The sequence below is a fragment of the Falco biarmicus genome, chromosome 16, assembly GCF_023638135.1.
Source record: "Falco biarmicus isolate bFalBia1 chromosome 16, bFalBia1.pri, whole genome shotgun sequence".
In the NCBI taxonomy this organism is placed as follows: domain Eukaryota; kingdom Metazoa; phylum Chordata; class Aves; order Falconiformes; family Falconidae; genus Falco; species Falco biarmicus.
In genome coordinates, this window is record NC_079303.1 from 10,245,905 (window position 1) to 10,263,842 (window position 17,938).

At 50.9% G+C, this 17,938-nt stretch overlaps 1 pseudogene; it reads right to left on the reverse strand.

Annotated features, from left to right (window-relative positions):
• The window catches only part of LOC130159871 (hydrocephalus-inducing protein homolog), a 98,428-nt pseudogene extending 85,036 nt beyond the window's left edge, over positions 1-13,392 (reverse strand).
• Between the last annotated feature and the right edge of the window lie 4,546 nt (positions 13,393-17,938).

Here is a 17,938-nt window from a genome sequence, read left to right on the forward strand (position 1 = left end):
AACAGTACAGGCTGTCCACGACACAGCACACATCAGGCACTTGACCAGGAGACTGCCCAAATACCACGTGCTTGTGGCCTCCCAAGGAACGCGTATATTTGGCCAACAGGGCCACATAACCATTTCAGAAGGTACTGAGGATCAAGGAGGTTGGTGGTGGCTACTACAGCATGCTAGAGCACTTTCCAGGAGATCCGAGAGAGACAAAGCTCTACAAGAGGCTCCCAACCCACGCACCAGGTATTTGCTGCATCTTTGGCCTGTGCCCCCGCTGTAAGGCATTCCTCTTTGGGGCTGTAGTGCAGCTTTGAAGCCACTGCCAGCTCATCTCCACTTACAAGCTCATTCTGCTGAAGAATATTGGATCCCAGGGACCAGATCAAACCTACTGGAAAACCAGGTCCTGGACCACACCCTGTTTTTGTCAGGGTCTCGATACCAATTGCTTTGATCTGCAATCTCCAATTGCACTTGCTACTCTAGACAAACTGCTGATAAATTCTTAAATGTCTCTTCCACCAGCTCAGAGCTTGCCCATTTCTTAACACTGCCCTTGGTCTGCAGGAACTGAGCTCCTAGAGCTGTCGTCTGCCCCGCAGGATCTTCCACAGCCCAAGGGCAGTCCAGCTGCCTTCTTACAATTGCTCCTTCAGTCTAACAGAATCAGTCTTGCACGACTGTGCTCTGAAGACACCGTTGCACTATAAAACTCCACTCTGCAGCTTGCAGGGTTTTAGCAGAGGTTGCGCCATGCTTCAAACACTATAATCAACAGCAAAACCCACGTGCCCTGCCCATCTCCAGCCACGGCAGCAGCACGGCAGCTCAGGTGCTCCGGTTCCTTTTTGTCGCTGTTTCCCAACTATATTATCACGCCACAGTGTTTTGCACAAAAAAAGATGAGCTCCCTACCTCTGCGTGCTGATGCAGTAGCGGGCCTCCCGGTTACCAACATTGCGAACCAGCAGCGTTTTCTGGGTGCTGTACTTGACTGGACAGGCTGAGAAGTTCACCTGGTCGGGGAAGTCCAGGATAGCTCGGGCACCTATAGCTCGGATTGGCACAACAAACTTCTCCCTTTCTGTGATGCAGATGAGCTCGTGGAAATAATCCTGCAGGGAAAGAAACAATCTCAGCACAATGCATTTAGCACCATTCCCACGGCAGAAGAAAAACTGCTGTTTTCTAGGACTGTTGCAGTAGCGTTCAATAACGGAATAATAGTACCTTTTACCTTCATGACCTTTCATTCCAGCATGACTTGCACACAGTTGTTAACTTGCAAAGAAGAAACAAGCCCACTGATTCACCCGCTTTCGCAGCAAGCTGGCAGCACCACAATTATCTGATGCTTTGATTCCGAGGCACCAAAACAGAGTCGCTTCACGCAAGGGATCACAGCACTAATGGAACCTGCTTCGATCGCCACCGCAGACTATTGGAAGCACCACTGAGAACCCAGCTGTGCCACAGCACTAACTTCAAAGCCAGCAACGCGGAGACCTTGTTGAAGCTTGGCAGGGGATGCTCAGGTACGTTTTCAAAAGGACTTCAGCACATACGTGATCAACGGTCAGTCGCTGGGGAAATGCTTCACAAGCTGGACACGGTAATTGCTGCGATGCCAGCTGAGTGTAGGGTACAGCTGTATTTCTCACCCACTCCCACAGCCTTACAGGGCCAAGGCTGGGGACACGCACCCTTCAAAAGCCACCTGACCCATCTCCCCACACCAGAGCCGGCTCAGCTCCAGACCCAAACTGTTTTTGCAAGAGGTTTCACAAGTACTTCAAAGCACTAACAGTTCCACCCCTGCCCTCAGCAGCCTACGCCAGCTCTGCGCTAGAGTTAAAGGGTGTTAGCTGTGTCTGAACTCAGTTTCCCTTTACATCTCACCCAGCCCCAGGGGACACAGAGACAGCTCTGGCTGATGCCTTAATCGAACCCCTCTGTAAGGTCTGTTCTAGAGGAGTAAGTGACGGCGTGCCTGGTTAGCACACCCACCCCAGGCAGGCGGCATCGGGAGCTGCACACGGGGGACACTCAGACACCCCACCAGAGCAAAGCCGGCTGTGCATTCCCAGCCACTGGCTCGTTCAGAACAGAGCCAGGCAATCCCCCCCGCGCCCCGGCTGCCTGGCGTTTAGCAGCAGGAAGGCAAATCAAATTACCAAAAGCATTTTACTGTAGGGATGAGCAGAGCAGTCTCCAGATGTATGGCATGGCGTCGCTGCGCTGGAACTATCACCTTGCCCCCACTGAAATCAGTGGTAAAGCTGCTGCCATAGGGCCAGGAGCCATTACCCCCAGCAGCGCTCTTGTTGATGAGCTGATCAAAGCTCTGCTTCTCATCAGTCACTCGCTGCCCTGATTTTTGCCCCGGTGCTTTTAACTCATTTGATATTCTTGTAATTGTTGAAGCAGCAAGCACTTTGATTTAGGAACCGCACACAGCAGCAAACTCCCTTCAGCAGAACTGATCCGGATTCCTCCGCGGTTGGGATTTCCTGCTCCCATCCCCATCCCCTCCTGGAAGGGCCCTAAGGCAGCCAGCCGTGGCACAGACACGTACCCAGTGCTCCAACACAACAGCTGACACCCAGCGCCTCACCCACCACCCAGCGCCTCACCCACCACTAAGGTTGACAAAACAGATGCTGCCCCATCCAAGGCACAAAGAATAAAGAAGGATCTCTTCTTCTAGACATCTCAAACAGTCACCCTAGAAACTGCACAAGGGCTTTTGCTTTTCCTATTTGGAAGGTAAAATACTAGCAAGGGAACTGCAGCAAGCAACCTGCAGGATTTAACATCATATTCCAGGCAAGGGTTTCATCTTCAGCAAGTCTTTCTGAATTAGCAAGTTTGTACTCAATCTTGCAGCCCAAGCCCTCTAAAATAAAAGCTACGGGCAGCCCATATGACTTTAAAGCACCCATTACCTCCTGGGTACTTCACCTCCCAGACTGTTCAGATGCTCAGAAACTGCATTAGCAAATGGAGAGTGCCATTTGCTTTTGCTGTTGTTGTTATTTCGGCCACATTACTGTAACAAAGGCAAATCCAATTGAAAGCTACCTGCCTTAGTCTTGGCATGCCATATTTACTTATCTCCCTCTTTCAGGTGCCAGGTAGACAGAGGAGGATGCAAGTTCAGATCAGCAGGGAGATAAAAAAAAAGGAACTTAAAACAACTGGAGGTATTTGAGGGAAGTAAAAGGAAGTAATTGTCAAGTCGTTGTCATTGCTAAGGAGCAAATGGATGACAGCAAGGTAATTAAGAGCCCAAGAAATAAATCCCCCCCTCCCCCAAAAGCAAGCACAGGCAACCTTCCCAGCTCTATTGCTGGTGAGGGGCACCGGGACAACCTGCACAGCAACGCACAAGGAAAGGGAATTCTTTCTCCAGGGACCTGAGGGCAAGGCTAAAGCAGCAAGGATTTGGTTTCACAGAGACAACCACGACCTTGGGAGAGAAAGCTGCCTCTCACCATTCATGCAGATGCACATCATGTCCCAAGCCCCCTCTCCAGGGACACCGTGGGACATGGCATCCCATGCAAGGCTTGACTCAGCACTTCAGAGCAGGCTGACCCTTCAGCCACGCTCTACCACCCCACCAAAGTGGGACCTTGCACCAGGCTGAATGCAGCGTCAGCCCAAACAGGGCGAAACCCAAGGCAGGAGGGGTGCTAGGCAGAAGCTGGCTGTTTGTGTCGCTGTGGACCCATGGTCCCTTAAGCTTTTGAAAGCTGAATTGCCCCCCTGGGTGGGGAACGGGTTGCAGTCTCCACTGCAGCACTGCCTCGTGCTACCTGGACACTAACTCTGCTACACACTTGCTTACAGCCTGGGCAACTGTTGAGACCAGTTCAAAATCTTGTTCTGCTTCGCAACTACAAACCCTTAGCAGACTGTTTAAGACCACGTTTCTAAATAAATGTGCCTGGATGACAGAGGGGTTGCATCCCATCTATGCTCTAAAGTTTGTTGTGTTTAGACACAGCTTCAGGCTACAGATTTTCATGAAAACATGACTACATCCTTCATACAACTCCCCTCTCCATTGCAAGGATGGCAGACAGTTGTACGATGGTTCCCCTTCTCTCACACCCCTTTGACAAGCAGTAAGTTGCAAGCTCTGGCCTTCCAGGTATCGCCACTGGCATCTGAACTGGCACCCGCTGGAACTGAAGCAGCTGCTCGTCTCTGATGCTGTTTCAGGCTCTCTGCAAACTCAGGGGCTAACGGTAATACTGCCACAGTGATATCAACCTTAGCTGCCCACAACACCACACTCGGATGTCAGATTTCCTGCATAACCCATCCTAAATCCTGCACTGAATTCCTTGCAGCAGACGACTTGCACAGAAAAGATCCTTGTAGCATGAGGTCACACGGCAAGCCAAGCAGGGAAAGCTCCCGCTGAAACCCTGATATCAAAGGCTGGAAAATAAGGGCCATGACCAGAGAGGAGGGACCGGAGGATGAAGATACAGTCGCAGGAGAAGGGGGTGCCCCTGCACCTGCCCCCCTCAGCTGCCGGTTCGCAGCACTCTGAAATGAGTCGCTTAGCTCCAGGTTCATTTATCACCGGGCCATTTGCCTTGGTCTTCTGGCCCTTTCCTCCCCACACGAGCCATCTTGAAAGTATACTTGGAATAGCTTCTGGGCGCTACAAAGCATCTAACAGGGCTGCGCTGAATTGTAAAGGACTTCATTTCAGTAATGCAGTAACTCGCTGTCCTGTCGTATTTCATAGTAATCAATGTGCATTAATTCAGTCTCCACCGAGCATCAGTAATGAATTTCACAAACCTCACAGACTGAACTTGCATTGCCTGAAAACAGTGCACTGCTACAGTGAAAAGAGCAAGACGACAACACGGAATAAGCTGTGCTATGTTTTTATGTGCTTCTTACTTCCTTCTTCCTCCACAATAAACTATTAATAAGCCTGTAGGACGCACAAATGGAAGTATTTCTGTCTGTTGTTTATCTGCCAGTCAGTGCCACAATGGTTTCCAATTCAGCAGAGGCCGTCAGACCATAACGCAAGAACATGTGGGAACAGGGGCTGGCACGAGAACACCCACGCTGTACAACTGGAGCCATAAAACAGAAACGTGCAAATCAGAAGCAGCAAGAGTAACAAATTGGAAATGTTGCCCAGCAGAAAAATTAGCAGTTCATTTATAACACAAGTGCCAATAAACCAAGAGGCACACCAGCTGTTTATTTATTTTCTGACAGTCCAATCACGTGGCACATTCCCAAATGACTGCCAGACAGTAGGAAACTGCTCATTTTCCAAGAAAGGGCTACGTGGCACACAGCATTTCAGCCACCAACAGCTCACATGGCCCTAGTACTTAAGGCTTGGCCACAACTGTACTCCTTTGATTCAGGAGTGACTTCACTGAAGTCAGACTTACCCCAGGGAAGAACAGATTCAAAGCAAGAGAATTATACAAACCAACTCCCCATCAGGAAGACCCGCATCCCAGTTCACTGGGTTACCCACAGTCCCTGTGGATCGTGCAGCATCAGGGATGTAGAGGTTGTTCAAAGGCAGCACTCCTGAGCCTTCCACAATTAACACACAGATACTCTGCAGGCAAGCAACTGCAAGCCCAGCGCAGGAGGCTTTACGGAACCATTTCCCAAAGCCTGCCTCTTGGCTAAGGGCTTTGCAAGGTGCTCTGCACCTCCTGACCACGCTGTGGATGCATTTCTAGCTCAGCTACAGCACTCTGGCACTCCGCTGACTCACGCTCCATCAAGTATGAGCCAAAACATTCCGTTTGTACAACATTCTGGTTCTGCTGTACAATCCCCTTGTGCTCCTCACCAAGCAGCCCACATCCCTCCCCCAATGCCCTGCAAGGAGCACAAAACCCAGGTCAGCAGAAACCGCCAGGGTGTCGCTGAAGCTGTGCGGAGGACCTCGCTGGCACAGCTCCCTAATGCCACACACTCACCAGTTCAAGGGCAAGACAAGGGACAAAGTACTGGACATGAGTGCTCCTGGGGGTTCTCTCACCCTACTTCTATTTGGGGTGATGTTCATCTGTTGCTCTGCTGCTTCTCTCTAGCTGAAGAGCAGCAATTTGCCCTTCATGGGAACCGATTTACTTCCACCCCAAAAATGAATGCTCATGAATACTAATAAATCACATTTTAAAGGAAGCAGCGTCCTCTGCAAAGCCTACCTCGGTGAGGTTAAGCTCTTATGTCACTTGGGCAGTATGGAGAACTGCCCTAGGCCAAGGTCATTTTAACCTTCCATACGAATGATGTAAAACCATTTCTCAGTCCCTCCCCAAAGCAACAGATCATTTCACAAGCTCAGGGAGCCAGGGGCCGCAGGGCATTTCCTCTTTAGTTTGCTACAGCCACGCTGTTTGAGGATAGGACAGGGCATTAAACTAAATCTAAGCAGCAAACAGAAGATGAGAGAACAGCTGTGCCCAAAGGGATCCTGCGCCTCTGGCCTGGCGCAGAAGCATCAGCTGGCTCAGAGCTATCCCCTAACCTCGCCTCGCCCACACAGCCACACAAAGAACCCTGCCAAGAGGCAGCAGAGTGCTGCTGGAAAGAGTCAGCCTGGCTGTATGCCCCTGCGATGCTTCCTCCCTTCCATGCCGTGTGCTAAACCCTTCTGCATTAAGAAGCCTCCAGACAACACTGTCACCCCTTCACATCACGGCACCGTGCCAGGCTTGCCAGAGCCACAGCACCGATGTTCCAACCTCCAAGCAAAAGCATGGCACATGGGGCAGGGAATAGGTGCCAGCTGACACAGCAGCCACAGCCACATGCACACAGCCACAGCCACACCAGCGTGACTGCCCAAAGGCTCCGGGGTAAGTGTCTGCCTGCAGATTCTACCTGCCCCTTCAATGCCTGGGTGTGCTCCAGATGTCTCTGTCATCTGCAGCACACCGGCCCCCTGCTGATTAAAGACATCTAGAGCTCAGTGCGGCTGTGCCAGGCTGGCTCCCCGCCACGAGCACATCTTCTCCCCTAGAATCACAGCTGGAGCACAGGCAGGCAAGTATCCTCAGGGGCAGCACAGCGGCAAGGCTGGAACACAGAGGCTATGAAAAAGCATCACCTTCGCTCCAGCCCTGGGTGAGGCAGGGAACTGGTTGCCAGATGGGAAAGAGGAAAGCTCTCTGCATCTATTCACTCCTCTAGTATTTTCTATCATAATTAAGCCCCTAACACTGAGTAGAGAGGTGGGATGGCTAAACATCAACACTCCTCCCGGCCATCTTCCTACTGTCCCACGTGCACCTTCCCCTGCAAACGCCCAGGAAAGCACGGGGAGGGAATGCACAGCCCGTCAGTCCCTGCTGCGGTGGCATCGCATGGTGCTGCCAGCCAGGATGTGACCAGCCGCAGGCTGCCTGACCACAGCCTAGAGCAAACCTTGCAGCACGGCACGGGCTATAACCAGTGCGCAAGGAAAGTGCCGGCTTCAGACAGAACGTTCCACTGTCTCACTGCTGTGTCCAACGTGATACACATCCCAGTGACTCCAGTTTTCAAAAGTGGTGGTCCTCACTCTGATCAGGCTCAACTTCGCGTCCTCCAAACAACAGGTCAATTTTAAATAGGCTTTTGTATTTATAATTATCAGAGCAAACCCATAACCATACAGCAACGGACAGATATTAGCAGTGCCACAAACCCCACAGCAGACGCCCTGTTCTGAACCCAGCCCCGCAGGTTCGCCTCCCGCTGAAGGCACCTGTCTCTTGGGACCTCCAGTCTCACCTTGTTCTCATTGGGGGTGAAAACGATGTGGAAAGTCACAAGCATGCCAGGCGGTACTTTGCGGCACACGGCATGGTGGCTGATCAACTTGAAATAAGGTGACCTCTCCAAGGTGACCTTCAGCAGCTGAGGAACCTGCAGAAAAGGTAAGAAAGTATGATTTTGCAGCTTGTGGAAACAGGAGCAGAAGAGACCTGCCAATAGCCTTCCTTAACCACCTTTCCAAAGCACTTTTAGCTCTGGAGGTACGTGCACATAATACACAAGAGTCAACATTAATCCCTTCTGCCTGGGCAAAATAGCTCAAGGCCAGAGGCAGCAGGGCAATGAAGGAAGGGCCAAGCAGGGAAGACACCAGCAGCACCGAGATATAATATCTGAATCAAGCCACCCGTGTATTCAACAGGCCCAAAGAACCTGCCGGCTTCTGCCTGTACACACCCAGGCAGTCATGCCCCTAGAAGGGAACTGTGTTATCTGAAAGCCAAACAGTACGTGTTAATCCTGGGGGAAGGAAGAAATGCACTTTAACATGCTAGGTTTGAGCAGGGCTAGAGTCATGCATGCAGACCAGCAAGAGGAGGAGACCACACATACTGTGGCCTCACTGGGAATAAAAGCAAGCCTGAAGAGCAAAAGGAGGAACATGGGAAGACAAAGCGACAACCCCACAAACAGAGGATGGCTAGGAAAATTCACAGGGAGCTGTAAAGAAGCAAGGGAGAAGCACAATACGCTACAAGGAAAGGCTGATGCAGAGGATGAGAGCCAGCAACTTGGCAAAGTGATGGAAAGCCAGGCGACCCCCTCCAGGCTGTGGCTATCAACTATGGGCTCCAAAGGCATCTTCTGCCTCGAGATACATGACCGGCACTGACTGCCGCTGGAGTCTCAGTTTTAAAAGCCAACCTCTGCTCTCCGGAGGCTCCTGCTGCCTGTGACCGTAGCCAGGCAGCTGCCAGCGCAGGCAAGCCAGATCCCTGGGGATCCCTGCCCACCCCCAGCAGTCCCTGCAGGCACCCTGCTGCACGGTTCTGCCCTCTGGGACACCACCAGCACACAGACAGCACGCAGGCATTTCTCGACCCCTGAGCACCAAATCTCAAAGTCTAAAGCAGGTGATTTGGATTGACGGGCAGCTTCACTGACAAACAACAACCCCACAGGAGGCTTGGAAAAAATGGAGGCTTGTTCTGCACCACCCACCCGAGCCTGGTAACCCATGGCCCAGGCAGTCCTGAACTCTCCAAACGCCCTTGGAACCCAGCAATGTCCTGGGGCAGCGGGTTCCAGGAGCCAGTTTCACAGCGCACACAAGCAGTTTGGTCACCAAGTCCCTTAGGAGAGGAGCACGTGTGGCTAAGACCTTCAGCAAAAGCCACCCAGAACACCTGAGGGTGCTGAGGAACAGCCTGAAGACAGAAACGCAATTGTACAACACTGGTGAGAGCAGTAAGTATATAGCGAAGCACTTCTGTAGTTGCACCATTACAGAGCCTCTATTTGGAATACATTTTGCTGTCAGCTGGATTTTTAGGGGGCAAACAACTTCAGGCTGCCATGCAGTATAAGATTCAGAAGAATCTGGGAAACCAGCGCGAAAACTCTGAGACAGAGCACAACACTGCTCTTCTCCAGGGCATTGCCAAAAGCCAACAAAATTAGAATAGAACACCCTCTCAGGATTATCATCTCTACCTTTCTGTATTTAGAACATACCAAGGATTTTCCTTAGAGCTAATCCTACTTTTACACCCACGCTCTCCAATGGCTGAGGTCTTACCGGCTTCAAAACTAGTTCGGTTTGGAAAAATCCCACATTCACACACTGCCTCCCCCTTTACAGGGCACGTAAACCCCAAGGTGCAGCTGGACAAGTTTATTATTCCTTACTGGGAAGGGCAGAAATGTTATGCAGATGTTCTTTTCCACCTGAGGAAGCATGAACAGAGCAAATCAACTGTTTGCCTGTTGGCTGGTACTTGGCAAAGATAACCATTTTGAGGTGCTGCATGGATAATGGAGCAGCTGAAGCCAAAAGACTCAGTGGGAACGAAGCAGAGAGTAGGAAGAGAGAAACTGAGGCACATTTTAATTGGGAAGAAGATACCTACAGCAAAGGGTGCCCAAACCCCAGTGTAGACCACACCAGTGGCATTCCCTGGGTGCAGGCACCCATGCCACACCTTATCCACGTTCCCAAGTTAAATGCCAGACCAGGAATGGTGCAGTACTCTCCAGGAATAACTGAGGGACCACACACGCATCCTTCCCAGCCAAAGGGTCTTCCCTTTTCACCCACATCCCTGTCAAAACCTGTTCTCTCAGGAAATACTTGGACTTCTCCCGCTGTCCTTCCACTCGCTGCCTTGGCAGCTTTTTTTTGTTGTCCACCTGTTTGTCCCCCCCAGCAGGTAAATCTGGAAATCTGGGCGGAATTCACCGGCTCTTGCGCACACTTCCGTCTTCCCATCCCACCCTCCCCTCACACATACCTCTTATTCCTCATTACAAAAGAGTATCCTTAATTACACCTCTCTTCCTGACCTTTCTCTGCTGCCAGTGCACTTACTGCTACAGATCAAGAGAAACCCTTGCGTGTAGGAAAGTGCGCAGTGAGAGAACACTGAGCTCAGCTCCTTTCCTCCCTCTGCCTTTTCCCACCAGCTTGCTCTTGGCACATGCCTCATTCCAGCAAATGTTTCCCCAACTGAAATTCAAAAGGTCTCAATTTCCCTCTTTACAGTGGAACAAAACTGCTGACATTTTCCAACTTTTCCATTTGCAGCTTTCTTGGGAAATCTCAAAATGATCAGGTTTTTCAAGCAAAGGTGGAGACCTCCGAGGGCACTTGACTCTGAACGTGCTGTGGCTCTCCAAAGGGGAAGCAGAGCGTCACATTGCCTCAGAAAAACCTGAGCAGAACCCAATTAAGCTTAGCAGGAGCCTGAAGCGGCACCTAAAGGCCTCCCACTGCTTCTGCTACATCAGTCTGTTTCCACTGCTGTTTCAAACCACCTTTCCTGAAGCGCTGTTACCACTAATTATAACTTACTCCAGCATAAAGCGGAGAAGACTCAACCCCCGAGCTCTGACAGCCCGTTCAGCTCTCTGTGCAGCTCACCCAGAGGCAGAGCTGCCCTGTGGAAACCAAGATTAACCACGGAGCCACCAGGACGCGGTGCACACTCGAGGGAAAGCACGAGGGCAGGGAAGAACTGTACAGCCCTCAACATTCCCAGCCATCCAGGGCTTTCAGGGGGAAGGATGCTGACTAGAAAAGCTCCTTTCGGTTAGGGACTACCAACACACAGCCAAAACCAGGGCGAGAAACCTCAGCATGGCAAGATTTCCACCATCTTGCAAAATAAAGGTGGCGAGACATTTTACTCCGGATGTGCTGTGCTGCAGCAGGTGACTGGCTGTGCTGTGCACCGCGCGGATGACACTGCTCTCCAGTTCCAGCACAGGGTTAAACTTCCACATCCCAGCACTTACCTTGTCCTCGTTCCTCAGAGTCAGTGGCACTTCATAGACCTCGTAGGGGACGTAGCTCTGGAATACCACCTCTGACGGGAAAGGCTGGAACGAGCGCTGTCTCGGGGAAGGTGCCGAGAACTGCAGATGCAAAACAGAGTTTCAGCCGCTGGGAGAAAGATTCATCAATCAGAGAATACTACATCGGTCCCCAGTGAAGTACAGTCTCCCGGTGAGTACGCCTGCCCAGCTCACGCCAGGGGAACGGCAGCTCACCCACCTGTGCTCTGAGCAGATCAAATGTTTCTGGGCCACACTGAGCAGGCTCAAGCGAGCAGCTCTTTTGCTGGCCGTTTCTCCAGGTTTCCTGCTCCAAAAGGCAAGGCAGCGCTTACCTCCGGCAGAGCCCTGGGCTAACACGGTCACACCGCTCCAGAGCACTTACTGCGAGAGCCGTAAGCACTCGTGCAGCAAGTGAAAGCCAAGCATTTACAGGAGACTCCACGGGAAACAGTTTGGGGATTATCTTTACCCTGAGACAGTCACCAAGTCCAACCCATCCTCAAATCTCTTTTTTGATACACAGCCTAGAAACCATGAGGAAGAGAAGACAGGCCAAAAAGGAACACCGCCGTTAAGAAAGCAACAGATGAGGTGATAAGGTTCAGCTCCTTCCCCAGCACTACTGCGCAACTTGAATAGGGCTGGACTTGGCATCTCCTTTTCCCATGAGCTTTCAACGGATGCTTCATTACAGTCCATTATTGCCACGTCAGTTAATACCACTACAGAAGCGCGCCTGACGACACACAGAAACAGCAAACGCTTACGGCGCAGAGGCATTACTTGGAGAAAATCCCTCCCTGCTTTGTCTCCCCCCTTCCAGCTGAACTCTTCGCACTCACAAGACACAGGCACGTCTCCTGCTTCTGCACAGGAGTCAGGGTCGTGCTGAAGCCAGCAGCCACAGCACACGGCCAGTTCTGTGTGCGCTCGTCCGAGGCGTTCCCAACCTCACGTGCTGTCTAAGGCAATCCCCAACCAATTTGTTACAGGTCTCTTGCTGGCACTTTTCCACTCAACAGCCTACCTCAGTCATCTACCCACTTGGAACGTGCGTTCTACTAAGCAGATGTGTAAGAAGAGCAGCTTTCAACATACATGTAAGCAAACACTGATCCAGATAAAGCACACCCGCTCCCCTCTGCCCAGCGCCATTCCCCTGTGTACCTGGCAGCCTGCAAAATCTAACACCCTGTAAGGGTCCCACTCGTCGTTCCAACCCAAAGCATTCATGCAATTGCTTGAGCTACACCTTGAAGAGTTACCGTAGGCCCTCAGCCCTCAAAGACCAACGCTGCCACCATTGAGGCCATCCGATGACCCCAAGCGTTTGACAGAGACTACACCAGACCAAGGGCTGCCTATTTCAGCAGGAGGGTGGGAAATTGCAAGCTTGCATTCTTGTGTCCCCCCCCAGCCTTTCTCCAGGATCATGCTTTAGCCACAGTAGCTCGTCTCCAGCAAAAGCCACCAACTTCAGCAGAGGTGATTTATATGGGCTTAGTGCAGGCCAGGACTTCAACAGCTCACTGGGGGAAAACATTTCACCTTTCCCCCAGCAGAAGGAACGCCACCACCACCAGCAGCAGTTTGAAACGACAAACTGCCACCAAAGTATTTAGATAAGCTGGAGGCAAGCCTGTCACAAGCATAGGCCCACTTCAAATGTCACGTCAAACAGCAAGGAAAAGGGCAAGAAAAGGCTACCTTATGACGGGAGGCTTCGCTCACGTCGAGAAGCTGGGTAATCTGGGGCCGCCGCATCTCCCGAGTGCTGGCCAGCCTCTGCTTGGTGCTAAGAGTCATCTCCTTCAGGAAGGCAGAGGGAGTCAGCTGAAATGCAAAACACCAGCAAGAGCTACAGAAATGCCTTCATTCAGAAAGGCTTTTCTTGTGCAAGAGCCACTGATGAATAATTTGTGATCACAGCCACTAGGATAGTCCTGGAAGTCCCATAATTACCCGCTGAAATATTTAACATCAGTAAATTAATGATAGAGAGCGGAATACACACGCTCCAACCAAGTGGCTCTGTCCCAGTAGCTTCTCCTTTGTGATTTGATGTGACATGTTGGGGGATTTGGCTCTTCAGGCATTTGTTTCCTCTTCAGATTTGCTGGATTGAGCCAGTGACCTTTGAAGAAGGTCGGGAGGAGTTACCAGCAACCCCCTAACTCCATCCTTGCACAACGCTTACAACCACCACACGTGTGGAGACGTCACTGCTGGGTGAGTCAGAGGAAAGCAGAGAAGCAGTGTTGTGCCAAAACTGAGGTGGAGAGGAATGGCTCCAGGTTTTAGTTATCTCTTTTGAATTAGCACTTGTTTTCTCTGTTCTGGCCTCCGAGACCTCTCCACAGAAGTATGCAGAGAGATCTCCTCGACAGAGCCTCAGCGCCAGGTCGCCTTCAGTCAGGTGAGCTCTGGTCAGCAAAGGACATCTGAGGATGGGGAGGAGGAACTGCCCTGACTCTGCTGCTGTCTGCAGCGCTGGGTCTGTGCTCCACAGGGGATACGGGACAGAACAACTGTTTTGGAACCTGTTCCATCTGGGACCAGCCATACCTCTCGAAACCTTCAGGCAGAGTTTGAGCAGCCCACCACGTGCCCAGCTGCCTGGAGGGCAGGTATGGTCAGAGCAGCGCTGGCAAGCATCCCGACGTGACAAAACATTGCTGCCCACACAAAGGGGACAGAACGAAGCACACGCTCATGCTTCAGCTATTCCGGTGCAATGCCCGGTACGTCCATTTAAATTGGCTCCGGTGGCACATCCAGACAGACTCTGGGCTTGCCCTGAAGCAGCACACAGTCCATCCCCTACTGCACCATGATCGCCACCTCCGACAGAAGCACGGCAGCAGAGAGACGGGGAGGTGGTGTCCAGCTTCACAGTGCGGCCAGACAACAGGAGGGGCAGGTAGAGGAAGGACGTGGGGGCAGTTTCCAGCCTTACACAGCTCCTACCTGGCCGCAGCAGGTACTTACAGCTGCAGGCTTCTCCGTCTCTCTGACTAGCTTCGGATTACGAGGCACTACCACTTGGCTCGGGAATCCACCAGCCATCCTGGAGGACCCCGTGAACCAGCAGGGCTTTCCAGTGGCCATGCCTCAGTTGACCTGCAAGGAACAACAACAGGACTTTGAAAATCCAGAATCCCCTTCATGGCAGACCCAAAGGAGACAGCTGTGTCTCCGGGTTGTGGCATCCTTCATAACTGCGGCCTCCCCACCCTGTCTCATAATTAGACCATGTTGAAGCAGAAGAGTGAAGATTGATAGAAGTAAAACCCCACAACAAACATTCCCTGAGCCAAAACAGCCTTTCACAAGCCACACGCACACATCAGAGCCTGCTGGCATTTCTCACCTTCTCCCTCCAACTTCCACCTATTTTGGAACTATTTACTGGAATTTTTATCCAAATCTCGATTAATACCCAAACTGTCCTTTATTACTCTTCAAAAGTTTTTCGGTGGGAACAAAAGAGAAATGTCACTTCACTGCTTCATTTTGCAAAAGCAGCTGACCCGATGCGACTCTGCGCCTGACCCTACTAAGTGCTCAGAGTATTAGGAACAACCTTAAAGCCGGGGATCGCTGCTGCCCCGAGCATCAAAATCAGACCGCTCTCCTACTTTGCAAACTGAATGCCCACCCTTTGTGCAAGGAGGTTGGTGATGGTTTTAACTAATGGAGCACAGAGCTCAGTACTCTGATTATCAACTATGGTTTCTCAAAGCTAATTTGGTTAACTTGCAAAAATGATCCAGCAAACAGGACTCCTTCCAGGCATGAAATTGCCACAGTGACCAAGAGCCTTTCTCCATGGAGAACGAGGGCCCCTTTTTTCACTTATTAACACCCAAACTCAAGGCTCCCTACAGGCGTTCGAAGCTGTAACAGCAGAAAGAAAAGCATGAAACCATTCAAGCTGCATGAGCAATTAGCTCAAATATAAACGCAACGTTAGTGAAAGCAGGGCCACTTAAGGCTATCCTCACGGCAGCTCTTCTCCAGCATCCTCATCCTGCAGGCCGCATGGGTCAACAGGTCCATGGGCCATTCTTTTTCTACCACCAGCCTGCTGACGACCTCTCCATCTGCATCTCAAAAAGTGCGGGTGCAAGAAAGGGAAAGAGGAGAAAACACCCCCAGAAAGCAGGTCTCAAGCATCGACAAAAATCAAAGAGAGGTATGTACAGCACTTACTAAGCACTACTTTGGACTAGAAATCATTTCCCCTCCCTTTCTGGCTAACTGGACCAAGGGACGGATGGATTTGCCCACTTCTTATTTTATGGGACTTGAAAGACCCAGCTCTACCCTAACACTTTTTGACATCCCGAAATTAAGCAAAAACTCACAGATCCCAGCTTCAGGTAAATTCATCCAGACACTGCAGACAAGCTACTCATTTCTTTAAGGAGTACAGAAAAACCTCCACGCTGACTTACAAAGCAAGAACTTAATTCCTATTTTGCTTGCCTGGGGAGGACCCCAAGCACATCAACGCAAAAGAGAACAGGCAAATCACCGTGTTGCCACAGCTCCAACAATGCCTTTGGGGTGTCCTCTGTTGTTGCACCTGGTGAGTAGCCACCTAATGAGCTTGTTCCAATTAACCGTGCACACATCTACACACACGCCAGCTGAGGACATCCAACTTACAAGGCCATCTCGGCTGCCAGGGAGCTTCACGCATTTTCAGCGCAGCATACGGCATAAACAAACGCTTCCCATGAGACTCACGTCCACAAGCAAACCAAATCAGCACATCTGCTCAGCAGGGAACCAGGAACCCTCCGCTGGAAAACCAGCATACATTATCTGGGGCTTTACAGTCCGGTCAGGGAAGATAAAAGCTGGCTCTCCAGCCAGCTAGCTTGCGGCAACTCACTCCAACACGTCTCCCACATGGTGTCCAGCCACAAATCTGAGCAGGAACTGCAGAGCTCAGATATGACACCCCGGTGCGCTCCAGGCTCCAAGACAGAAGCGCTCTAAAGAAAGGGAACCGGACGCTGGGTGATGCTTCCTGCCTCAGAAGGCAGAACTCCAAGACAGACGTCAAGGTGAGACCCATCAGGGCTCTCATGCTTGGCCTCAGATGCACCCACAGGTCTGCCACCACGTGCTCCTGCCCACCGCTCCCCCACCTCAGAAGCAATGCCAGAGCCTCCCCGGCTCGGCACAGAAGTGACTCCTGCCTGCTGCAGGCAAGCAGCACAGCTGGAGCCAGGCTTCACACTCAGAGGACTTGACAAAGCAGCCACAGGTGCTTAGCAAGGGAAACCACTAGCTGCAAAGTGCCTTCATGGAGCTGCATGGCAGAAGCCACATGGAACCTGTGCAAAGCCTGCAAGCACCGCAGCATCCAACGCTGGCATCTCAGCCTGCTCTCAAACCCAAGCACCCTGCTCCCACACTCAGCTGCGTCCCTGCCATTGAACTCCTCTGGTTTTCCAGCCCAAACCTTTCCGCCCTCCCAGGGAGATGGAGAGGGCCAAATCCATTCCTCAGCCCTGCTCGTCAGCCCAGACAAGATTGTTATCGATTTGTTAATAAGTTAAGATTGATTGATTTTATTTGATTGATTAATTGATTTTATAAAATCATTTAATAAAATTAAAATATAGAAGGATAAGAAAAAAAATCTTATAAGAAACTTATAGCTGCACAGTAAAAGTTGTTATGGGATCTTCCGTACGTCCTGTACCAAGGCTAGAAGAAGGGGCTGGAACCATTGTTAAAACTTAGGTAATAACTTTAGGGTTGAAAGGTTTCTTTGTATTTAACCAGTCTTCTGTATGCAGAGGTGTACTGAAATGTCAGAATATGAGATGAACGGGAACTGGGGAGAGTCGACTGGAACAGCTTGTGGTTACCTGCCAAGAAACTGTGAACTTCAGTAAAAGGTAATTCCGGCAGGGGGAGATCGCGACCACCGACTCATACACCACCTACCCAAATTGCACCCCAGACCCATTTCTAGACCTTTCTAAGCTCTACTGCACAGAATCGGATATGGGAGGAGAGTATGTTAATGATTTACGCGAAACGTTATGATTATGCATGAATATTTAATGAATATGTATGAATAAGTTCTATATATGGAATCTGATTTTGGGACCTGGCGTGCGTTGATCGTGAGAGGACTCGCTCACGCACCCGGCCGTCAATAAAGAAGTGTCTGCTTATCTACATCACATTGGTGTCGATAAGTTCTTCATTCCGAGATTTCGGTAACAAGATCACTTCCAGATCTCCTAGCAATGCTGCCTCCAGAAAGCAAGTGAGAAAAAGCTTGATCTGCAGGCTAGCAGCTAGGATGCTTGAGAGCTAAGGAAAACCCTTGGCTGGGGGGGCTCTGCTCCCTGGGTTACAAAGACTTTTAGCTAATGACTCATGTGTAGCACATAAGGAGCCTCTGGAGAAAAAAATCAAAAAGATCAGGACAATCTTCAAGGTGACAGAAAAGGATCTGTTTCATGATGTGGGCTCACAGCTACTACAGAGATTCCTTGAGTCAGGTTAGGCAGAAAAGAAGGGCCTGCACAGGATCATCCTGCTCCCAGGCGAGTGTTTTGGCCATGAGCTACATTAAGGATAAATA